The sequence below is a fragment of the Lathyrus oleraceus genome, chromosome 7 (assembly GCF_024323335.1).
Source record: "Lathyrus oleraceus cultivar Zhongwan6 chromosome 7, CAAS_Psat_ZW6_1.0, whole genome shotgun sequence".
Lineage (NCBI taxonomy): Eukaryota > Viridiplantae > Streptophyta > Magnoliopsida > Fabales > Fabaceae > Lathyrus > Lathyrus oleraceus.
Genome location: NC_066585.1, coordinates 85,346,487 through 85,358,032, shown reverse-complemented (window position 1 = coordinate 85,358,032; position 11,546 = coordinate 85,346,487).

Sequence of the window (11,546 nt, the reverse complement as noted above, 5' to 3'; positions counted from 1 at the left end):
GCCTGCTCCATTGAATGTGTTGACAGCACCTTGGCCCTTCGCAATGTGGGGCATTGACATGATTGGAGAGATTAAACTGACTGCTTCTAACGGACATCGTTTCATCCTTGTTGCTAGTGATTACTTTACAAAGTGGGTAGAGGCAGCCTCGTTTGCTTCTGTCACCAAGAATGTGGTGGCACGGTTCATCAAGAATAGTCTTATTTGTCGGTATGGCATCCCTGAAAGAATTATCACTGACAATGGTACTAATTTGAACAACAAGATGATTTCTGAACTTTGCACGCAGTTCAAAATAAAACACCATAACTCTTCTCCGTACCGGCCAAAGATGAATGGCGCCGTGGAAGCTACTAATAAGAATATCAAGAAGATCATACAAAAGATGACAGTAACATACAAAGACTTACATGAGATATTACCGTTTGCTCTCCATGGTTATCGCACTTCAGTGCGCACTTCGACAGGGGCAACTCCTTTCTCCTTAGTCTACGGAATGGAAGCCGTCTTACCAGTGGAAATTCAGATCCCCTCTCTAAGGATCATGAAAGAGGCGGGCTTAGATGAAGATGAATGGATTCAAACTCGACTCGATCAAATAAACTTGATTGATGAGAAGAGACTTGCGGCTGTTTGTCATGGGCAGATATACCAGAAGCGCATGACCCAAGCATTTAACAAAAAGGTCAAGAGACAGATGTATCAAATCGGCAACTTGGTAATAAAGCGTATCATTCTACCACAAGGCGACCCCAGAGGCAAATGGACTCCCACATACGAAGGGCCATTTGTAGTTAAGAAGGTATTCTCTGGTGGAGCCATGATACTTGCTACGATGGATGGCGAGGATTTCCCGCATCCCGTGAACGCAGACATAGTTAAAAAATACTACGCATAAAAGAGACCCGCTAGGTCGACATACCTAGGCAAAAGTAAGGGCATCCCGGCGAACCCAAAAGGGTTCGGGCAAAAATTAGGGATAAACGTATAAAGACGTACACCCGGCAAGTCGAAAACCTGAAAAGGCGGCTTGGGCAAAAAAGGGTATCCTGGTGGACTGAAAACCTGAAAAGGCGGTCCAGGCAAAAATTAGGGATTAAAGCGTATGACTATGTCCTGTTCTCCGTCAGCTTCAACCAAGCTCAAAGGACTGAACAAGCCAATCACTCCCATCCGACAGCAAGGGAGATGAGATACTTAAAGACATAATGGCAGTAGTGAAATTAGAATCGATAGGACTTTTTCTGCATAGCTTTCTCTTTGTTTGCCTGACAATTTCCTCTTACTAGGATTTCTGTCTCCTTGTACACAAATTGCCTGTTTATAGGCCCTCTTTCAAAATCAATACAATTTTATTTCCAAAAAAAAAAGATGCTTTTGTTTTCACTTTTTCTGTTTTGTTTGCGTAAACGTCCATTGATTTAATTTGAATTGATTTATGCATTTGAATATGACCAATGTTTACAAATAACTGCATGCCTAGAATAGTAATAGCAATTACTATACGACTTCAGGATCGAGGAGAAGGTCTAACCGTGCTTTCCAAGGAATCCATTGCCAATGCTATTCCCCGGCAAAGTCGGTTATTCCCCAGAAGAAATCGGTATCACAAGACAGACTGATCATCTTCCATCCCCAGCCAGGCTCTGTTGAATGTTTCCATCGTCAGACAGAAATCAAGTATCCTCCAGCTAAGAAAAGATCATCAATACAGATACCTCCGACCAGAAGACTGAGATTTATTTCCCCAGTAGAGTCCCCTGGAAGAACGTTTCAGACACATAGTGCATTCATTAAATCATTTCACAACATATACATTACATATACATTACATCATTTCATAACATATACATGTATACAATGCTCTCATTTATTCCAGACGCATAATTCACTCATTACATCATTTCACAGCACACGCATGCATACAACATTTGCATCTCATTGTCATACCCCAAAATTTGCCCACTAATCTTATAAAACATTTCTCAAGACACTCCGACTTATGTTGCAAGGCCCTGACACTTAAGGAACAAAAGCCCAGTTCACGACAGGCCCAATCCAGAAAATGGCCCAAACTCGCTCGCTCGCTAGGCGAGCAATTCCTTCGCCTAGCGAACCCCTCGTTATGACACTCGCCCCAGCGAAGCGTCAGATCCAGTAAAAGCCCAAACTAGCTTGCTCGCTAGGCGAACAATTCCTTCGCCTAGCGAAGCTTGCGAATACCAGAATTTCTGGGCTTCATTCTGAGCCCATTAGGTCATAGCCGGAGCACTATAAATAGCCAAGCCTTCTGTCACGAAAAGGGGGAAGAAAAAACGGAGACGGGAGAGCGGAAACGGAAGAAGGAGAGCCCTAGCAAGCAAACCCTGATACTCACCGGAGGCAAACCTTGAAGGAACTCGGCGGCACCAAGTTCTACCCCTGCCCAATTCAATCCGATTTGCCGATTCGAAGTCACAACTCAGCAGCCAACAGGTTTATATTGCTATTATTGTCTTATGTTCTTATTTGGCATATAGCTTCATGATTAGATTTACGAAATATCTTAAGCTTGGCATGTAAACTTTAGTAGGTACCTGCATACCTTAATGATTAATCATATAATTACAGTAATGAAATTCATGAGGCATAAAATTGGTTGGGATTATGCTGATATCAAATTCAAAACCAGCAGCCGCTCGCTAGCACATCGCTAAGCGAGCCGGTAGCGAGTACTCGCTAGGCCTTCGCTAGGCGAAGCAGAGGCGAACGGGACAGTGGCTGCTTTGTCTCTTTGCTGTTCTATCTTATGTTTATCTAATCATGATTTATTATAGTTCTGCATCATTTGGCCTGAGTTCATGACTGTTATGTTTATTTTATGGTGCAATTGTCAAATTATACTTTATCTCAATGCTCTAACCCGTGTGTTGAATGGTGTAAAGGCTTACATATTCTCGAAGAAACGGTCGGCCAGGTATTCCACCTCATGTGTGGGATACCCTTATGGAGATTCACTCTGACTTATTCAATTGATTTTAATGTATTTTATGGCGAAGATCCGCCCTAATGGCTTAATTGTTCTTAATGTATTGGTTTTAATATGGACCTAATTACCTACTTGATTACGGCTACCTAATTGAATGTAAAACTTTGCCTTTAAATAAGCGATCTCGGACCTCTCTTTGTTACCCTACGATTACGGTATTATGGCCATGTCCCGCGAATATGGGGATACACTTAGCAAAGACCCTTCGGTTAAATCATCATAGTCCCTCGAATGTTGCCTTTGTCCCTCGATGACCCTTCGGTGTAGCCTACGGTTAAATGATGATAGTCCCTTCGAATGCTAAGGTATCCTCACAACTGTTGCCTTCGATGACCAATCAATGACCCTTCGATGACCCTTCTACATCCAAAGGATAAAACTACTTACTTCTCAATAGTAAGGACAGTTTTACCCTCATAAGGATAGGAAATGCCCGGAAAGACCTCGGACAGGTAAAACCCTTAATTGCTCATTCATAACCTAAAATACTTTTCACACCTTACACCTTTCCAAACCTCCATTAGAAAATCACCGCTTGACATACATTCGCACTAGAATCATTGCCGAGTTATATTTTTCTAAACTATTTTCAAAACTAAACGAGATAACCACTTTGCATACATTCATTCAAGAATCATTACAAAGTTAAATTCTCCTTTTCAAAACATTCCCTACACATTTCTCAACCACTTTTTCAAACTAGAAAAACATAAATGATTGAGCAATTAAGAGCCCATGGATAACCATGGATACAAAGGGTGCTAATACCTTCCCTTTGTATAATGTACCTCCCAAACCCAAAATCTATTGAGGTCTTTCCTGTTCTTTTCCACCTTTCCTTATTGGATAAAAGAAAAGTCGGTGGCGACTCTTGATATCCGCGACATTGCGATAAAAAGCAAAATACCCCAAGTCAGTTCACCGTATGACAGAACTGGCGACTCTGTTGGGGACTACAAAGAGAGGTCCATCTTAAAACAATCATTTATGTTTTCCTAATTGTTCCTTCTTTTAAGGGTATTGTTGAGTGAAAGATCCTACACCCGGGTCTAGTGTACCTTAGGTAAGTAGCAATAGATCACTGCGACTATCCGGCGTATACTGGAATGGTTAAAATGATAGCTACAGTTAATGTGACACTTTGGATGTCCTGATGTTCCTCATGTTTACTTGAGGAAAAATTTGGCATTCGCGTGGTGTCATCAAAGCATTAACCAGACCTTTAGAACCCTAATTGACTCATCCTAGCCATTAGAAAGTAGTGAGATAACTGACTTCGGTTCCGACTGGGGTTGGTTGAGACTCGATACTACACTCTTTGAGATTGGACTTTAGGGAAGCTTTGGTCAACCACTTGGCGTTGCACTGAAATGGACTTAAAGAAAGATCGATGATCTGAGATCCTTCTAGAACCCGGTTACTATTCTAGGACAGGTTGAACCAACCAAACTTCAGTGGGGAGGGTACGTACCTATGGAACTCATGCAAGCCTTAAAACCTAGGAATGATTGTTGTGTGATTCGCTTGTGCATCATAACATCATAACATCATAACATCATAACATCATAGCATTGTACCAACCATTTCAAGGACTTAGGGATTTAGCTTTGCTCTGGTAAACAGGTTATGGCTGCCAGGAAGACTATCCGGATTAATCTTGTAGAAATCTCTCCTCAACTCAAGGAATTAGTGTCAGAACTTCCCGATCATGCTCAGTTCAACAAGAAACATGGTCATCTCCTCAATTTGGTTACCACTGGTTTCAAAGAAGATATGATGAGAGTTCTATTCCAGTTCTTCGATCCTAAACATCATTGCTTCACTTTCCCGGATTATCAGTTGGTACCCACATTAGAAGAATTCTCCAAGTTGCTTGGGATACCTATCCTTGATCAAACACCTTTCAGTGGTTTAGAAAAGGTTCCGAAGTCTGAAGAAGTTGCCGCAGCTTTACACATGACAAAGTCTGACATTGAAACTAATTGGGTAACAAGGAGTGGAATGAAGGGTTTACTTGCCAAATTCCTGACAAATAAGGCCCGAGAATTCCTAAAAGTTATGAATGTCCATGCTTTTGAAGATGTTCTAGCATTGCTAATCTATGGTTTGGTGTTATTCCCTAATCCAGGCCAATTCATAGACATGAATGCTATTAAGATATTTCTCACTCATAACCCTATGCCTACCTTGCTTGGAGACATCTTACATTCCCTCCACACCCGTACTATGAAAAGGCAAGGGACTCTCATGTGTTGCGTACCCTTATTGTCTAGGTGGTTTATTTCGCACCTTCCTCAATCAGTCTTGAAGAATGATCAAAATCTGAAATGGTCTCAACGGATAATGGCACTCTCCCATTCAGACATCCGCTGGTGTTCTAATCTCAAAGAAAATGTTATCATCATTGACCGTTGTGGAGAATTCTCTAATGTACCCCTCCTGGGGATAAGAGGGGGTATCACCTATAACCCAGCTTTAGCCTTACGTCAGTATGGGTATGCTCGAAGAGATGGTCCACACGAAATGATTATTCAAGGTACAGTGTTTGACTATGACAATGACTCTCAAGGTCTCCGTCAAAGGTTTGTACGAGCTTGGGGCATGGTGAAAAGAAGCACTTTAGGACAGAAAAATTCTATTCCTATGGAGCCTTATCTCAGATGGGTACGAGCCAGAGCTCGTGAACTCGTCATGCCATATCTTGCAGTCGGGCCATTGATCGTTGAACCAGGGGTTGAAGGAAGTACTTCTCAGATCATTCCTTATCCAGATATGCCTACCGAGGTTGAGGAATTGAAAAGATCCTGGACCCAGTTGAGAGAGGAAAGGGATACTTTCGAAGCTCAGTTCAATGCAGAAAAGAAGAAAGTACTAGAGCTCACCAGCCAGCTTAATGAGGAACGAAGACTCAATGCGTATCTTCGCCCAAAAAGAAGCCGTCCCTGGGAGACTTGAGTTTTTGTTGTATTTTTTAGTTTTTTTGTAATGAACATTGATTAAAGAAATTATTAATAAAAGTGTCCCTCTTTTGGTAGTTTACGCAAAGTTAAATTCCAAAAGTCCTTGAAAACATTTCATGCATTGCATAGCATAACATAACATTGCATAGCAGGTATTCTAAAGGACCATATTCTCACGGTCTGCCTCTTAAACAGAAAAATGGCTCTCGAACAAACTGTCAAAGATCTCCAGACTCAGAATGCTCAATTCAAGGAGATGATGCTAAGCTTATCCAAGGGGCAGGAAGAACTGAAGGCTCTCTTGCTCGAGAAGAAGAAGGACAAGAAAGTTGTGAGTTTCATTAACCCGGGAAGAAGGCGTAAAGGACAGGCCGCAGGAGTCAAGTTTGGGATCCCGAATGGTCCAGAAGAGGAGACAGAGAATGATTCAGAAGAGGAGAATGTCGATCTCTTCAACCCTGAGGAGGACGATGAAGATTATGAAAATGAACAGTACTCTCCAAGAGATGATAAGTACAAGTTGCTGGAAGAACGTATGCTAGCCATGGAGGGTCAGAAGGCGCCCGGTCTGGATTTCGAAAGTTTGGGTCTGGTCTCCGATGTGACCATTCCTCGCAAATTCAAGATCCCCACTTTCACTAAGTACGATGGTGCGTCTTGTCCTCAGATGCATCTGAGAGCTTACGTGAGAAAGATTCAGCCGCACTCCACTGATAGGAAGCTATGGATCCACTTCTTCCAAGAGAGTCTGTCTGGCACACAGTTGGAATGGTACTATCAGCTCGAAAGCTCTAACATCCGCACCTGGACTGATCTAGCAACAACTTTCTACAAGCAGTACCAGTATAATTCTGAACTAGCGCCTACTCGGCTACAGTTGCAGAGTATGACTATGGGATCTAAAGAAAGCTTTAAAGAATATGCTCAAAAGTGGAGAGATTTGGCTGGCAGAGTCAAACCCCCTATGAGTGACAGAGAATTGGTGGATATGTTCATGGGCACACTGACCGGCCCATTCTACAGCCATCTACTGGGAAGTTCTTCATCAGGTTTCACTGAACTTATATTGACAGGTGAACGGGTGGAGAGCGGCATTCGGAGTGGAAAGATACAGGCGGCTACCTCTGCAAGCACCAAAAGGTCCTATCAGGGGAGGAATGAATCGAATGCTGTGTACGGTCAAAAAGGTCGTAACAAGAAAAATCGTGACCATACCATTGGAGCGGTTACGATTGCAGCACCGCCATCTCAAAACTTCCAGCCCAAACAGGACAAGCCAAGAAGGCAGTTTACCAGGATCAATATGACCTTAGCACAAGCACTGCAAAGTATGCTAAAGGCAAATTTGATCACCCTCAGAGACCCTCCTATGAAACCCAACATTGCTTCTTCTCGTTATAATCCCAATGCCAGGTGTGCATATCACTCCGATAGCCCCGGGCATGATACAAATGATTGCTGGTCATTGAAGAATAAGGTTCAGGATATGATCGAAGCTGGAGAAATTGAATTCGAGCCTCCGGAGACTCCTAATGTCATCACGGCACCTATGCCTAATCATGACAAGGCTGTTAATGCTGTCAATGACGATTCTCTCATCACTACTGTAGCGGACTTAACATCTCCTCTCCTGGCCATCAAGAAGAAGTTGTTGCAAACTGGTTTATTTCCAGGTTGTGCTGAAAATTGCGATCTCTGTGTATTCCGACCCAATGATTGCCTAAAATTGAGGAATGGTATTCAACAGCTGATAGATGATCGTACGATTCTCTTCGAAAAGATTCCTAAGGTGGAAAACACTGTTGAAGAAATATCTGTGATTGCAAGGTCCAAAGTTCCAGTGAAGATTACCACTCCTAGAGTACCTGTGAAGATTACTGCTGAGCCCAATGTGGCGCCCCTGATCATTACTGCACCTGGCCCAGTACCATATTCCTCAAGCAAAGCCATTCCGTGGAATTATGGAGGTGATGTTTACATCCATGGCGTAAAACAAGTTGATAATTCTGCTAATCCTAATGACATTGTTGGGACTAGTAAAGTTACTCGAAGCGGAAGTGTCGCATCCTGCGAAAAATCAACCGGCGAGACTCAAAATAAAACACACAGAGCCGCCACTAAACGTTATTTATCCCAAGATAGGGAAAGGAAACGCTCAGAGAAACCTGGAAAGACATGGTCTCGCGACCAGAGAGAAAAGGTTCGGGAGTCGGTTACGCGAGGGGAAGGTATTAGCACCCCTCACGTCCTAGGTACTCCTAGGGATCCACGTTCTAAAATAGAGAATAGGTTGCTAAACATCACACACACACACGGGGAACGCAGGTGGGGTTAAGAGGAAAGAGCTCGATAAGGTATCGCACCTTATGCCTACATATCTTGTCTGGAACAAGAATCAGAGCCACTGTAGTTCGGCTTACGCACGCCAAACAACACAAAACAACACAAACAAGCAAGAGTGGCAAACATGGAGCCCGACAACCACTGGATGGAATTACGTCGGCATCCGAACCAAAACACACTCAAAAGGGCAAACGTGGAGCCCGACTGCCAATTACTGGACTTACGTCGGCATCCGAGCCAAACACAATCAGATAACAGGTAAACACACGCAAAAAAGAAAAAGGTTGCCCGGAGTGGTCTCGCACGACCACCTGCCTACATACCTCGTCTGGCACGAGGATCAGGGCGATGTAGTTCCCCTGAAAGGGACTAAATTGCTAACCAGAAACCGGGGAAAGACACACGATTAGGGAGCTGAGACTCGAGCCTAATGTTGTCATGCATCGTTAACCCTAAGTTTGGTTTTCTATCCTACTTGCATAAGCAAACTAACCTAACCAGGAAAGAAGCTAGCACACAAGCATACAATCATATATCATCAAATGAGAACAGGTATCTCAAACAAGCATGTCAATCAGATATCCACATAACACGCACTATAGCCAAACAAGGGGGCTCAATCAATCAGGTTTGACTGCCTAAGCAATCGTCTGTACAGGCTGTGTTTGCTCTTAACCTTGCCATTACGAGGCTAAGGTGAAGCAGATGATGGGATGAAGTGAGGATCAGACCTCACAGCTCTTATCCCTAACCAGGGAGAGCTGACAAATGAGCATGGGTCCAGAATAGGGGAACCCTTTTATACTCGATGACTCTGACACAACAGATCTTGGGCTTTTGATCTCAATGCTACAACCATGTAATGGGAGCAAGGAGAAGACTCACTGAATAGTGGGGGACAGACTGCTTGTCCCTACCTTCCACCAATTGCCTTATTTAAAGGACTTTCACCTGCTTGGGCTTAAAAATAAACAACCACAATCATTGCCTCTTAAGGAGGACTTCAGACATTTATTTGCCCGGCCCGGTAACAGCCGGGTCTCCAGACTACATGAAGTCAAGAGGACCTACCTCAATGCAAGTTGCTTAAGCAACGCAAAGCAAAAGTTCACAAGGAACTGAGCAACTAAAGTACCTGGAAACAATCCAACACAGTTAGTACTCAGACAGACAAAACCAAACAGCAAGTGTTCAATCAATCAAACTATACAAAGCAATACACAATAAAGCAAGCTCAAAGCCCACTCCCAAACTTCACAACCTACAAAACAATGTTATGTTAGTGTACAAACATCAACAACATCAATTAAAATTGATTTGAATCATTCTCCATGTGCATTATGCCTTTGATCCTGAAAAATCAAGCAAATATTAGCAACAAGACCACTAGGCCAAGCCTAGGGTCCAAAGCAAGAAAAAATCCCTAAACAGCAAGGCATTCATCAACCAATCTCAAATTAAAGTCAAACAAGAGCAAACATCCTTGGTCTCATGTTTATATCATCCACCATATCCAATTCATGCACAAAACAATCCATATTGGTTCAAAGGAAGCATCAAATATACCAACAGAAGTATTGCATTCAAATCCACATCAAAACACATCCAAAAATTCTCAAATTAATTACACCTAAACAGGGGATAATCAAGGTCTACCATGTCAAATTTGAGCTCAATTGGGCAAATGAAACCATGTCAATGAAAATCAACAAAAACAGACACAATTTCATGCTTCAACTCACAACATCAATGCATACATCCACTTCAAAAAATCATAACTCATTGAAAACAATAAAGAAATGGATGAGACCAAAACAGGGATGTCACACAATGTGTCTATTACAAGCATATCAAATTTTATGGCCATACAATACAACATGAGCATTTCACATCAAAATTACAAACCTAGGTCACATGAGCTTGCACATTCAATCACCAGAAATGAAAAATCATGATCAAATTGAAAATGCAGTGAAAAATTCTACAAAAATTCACCAGGCATCCTAACATGTCAATCAAACACCATGCAAAATTTCATTCAATTCTAACATGTATAGGTCCACCAATTAAATTCCACAAGTTGACATCAAGAGGTGTGACACAAATTGTCACACCTAACTTCCAAAATTCATAACTACATGACCAGGTATCAAAAATGCATGAAATTTACATGGAAACAAACCTCATCCAGTCAAGAATCATCACAAAAATTGGCAAGAATTTATTTTATGATATGAGCATTTCATGTATCAATTGGCAAAATGTAGCAAAAATGCACACATGTGGAAAAACCCTAGGCCAAATAATATTATTACCAAGCACAACTTTGACCAATAGGTCAAAAAAATTCTACACAAGTCAACAAAGTCAAGGAAAAATTCCTCACAATTTTCTGAATTTTCTCCTATTTTTTATGAATTTTTTAAGGTCATTATCAATTTTTAATAATTAAAGGAATTAATTAAATAACACAGTGGCAATATCGTAAATACATTGGGCGCGGGCGGTAAACCTCTAATTTGAAATTTCAAACAGAAAATTGGATCTACAGCCTTGTTTCATCGTCTTCAACACAAATAATTTCCAGATTTCCAAAATTATGAAGAACATCAAAAGTTCACTAAAATGGACGTGGCTATAGTCGTTGGAAAGGTCTCAACTCCTACAATCCAAATACGAACCTCATTTGCCCTAATCGTTCCTATGTTCTTCAAATCGAGCAACCTAGGGTTCGTGTTCATACTTTCAAACTCAGATTTCTCTCCCTAGGGTTCACTATTCTCAAAACCAAACACATACTCATAACCTACGTTCATCACTCTTTCTAACGCATATAAGCATTAAGCAAATGGTGAAAGTCGAATTTTCGAGTTACCTGGAAATGGCAGTGCAATTTGATGCTCCTCACGTGCTTTTCTCCATAAACAGAAGTAGAAATATGATGAGGAAGGTGATATGTGTGTCCAGTTTCAATTGATGTTGATCCTAGAGCTCTTAATTCGGATTTGCCATGGATGATGAAATTTTGAACAGTCGCGATTGGCCTTCTTTCCCTTCCAAATTATCCAAACAGATGTTGTTGAGGATGATGTGAGTTCAATGCAACAAAAATCGTGAAGATTGGTTGAGGAATGATGAAGAAACTTGAGATTGAAGGTTGGTGTTCTTGAGAGAAACTTGAGAGAATGAGAGGTTTTCAGATCTGAATTCTTGGA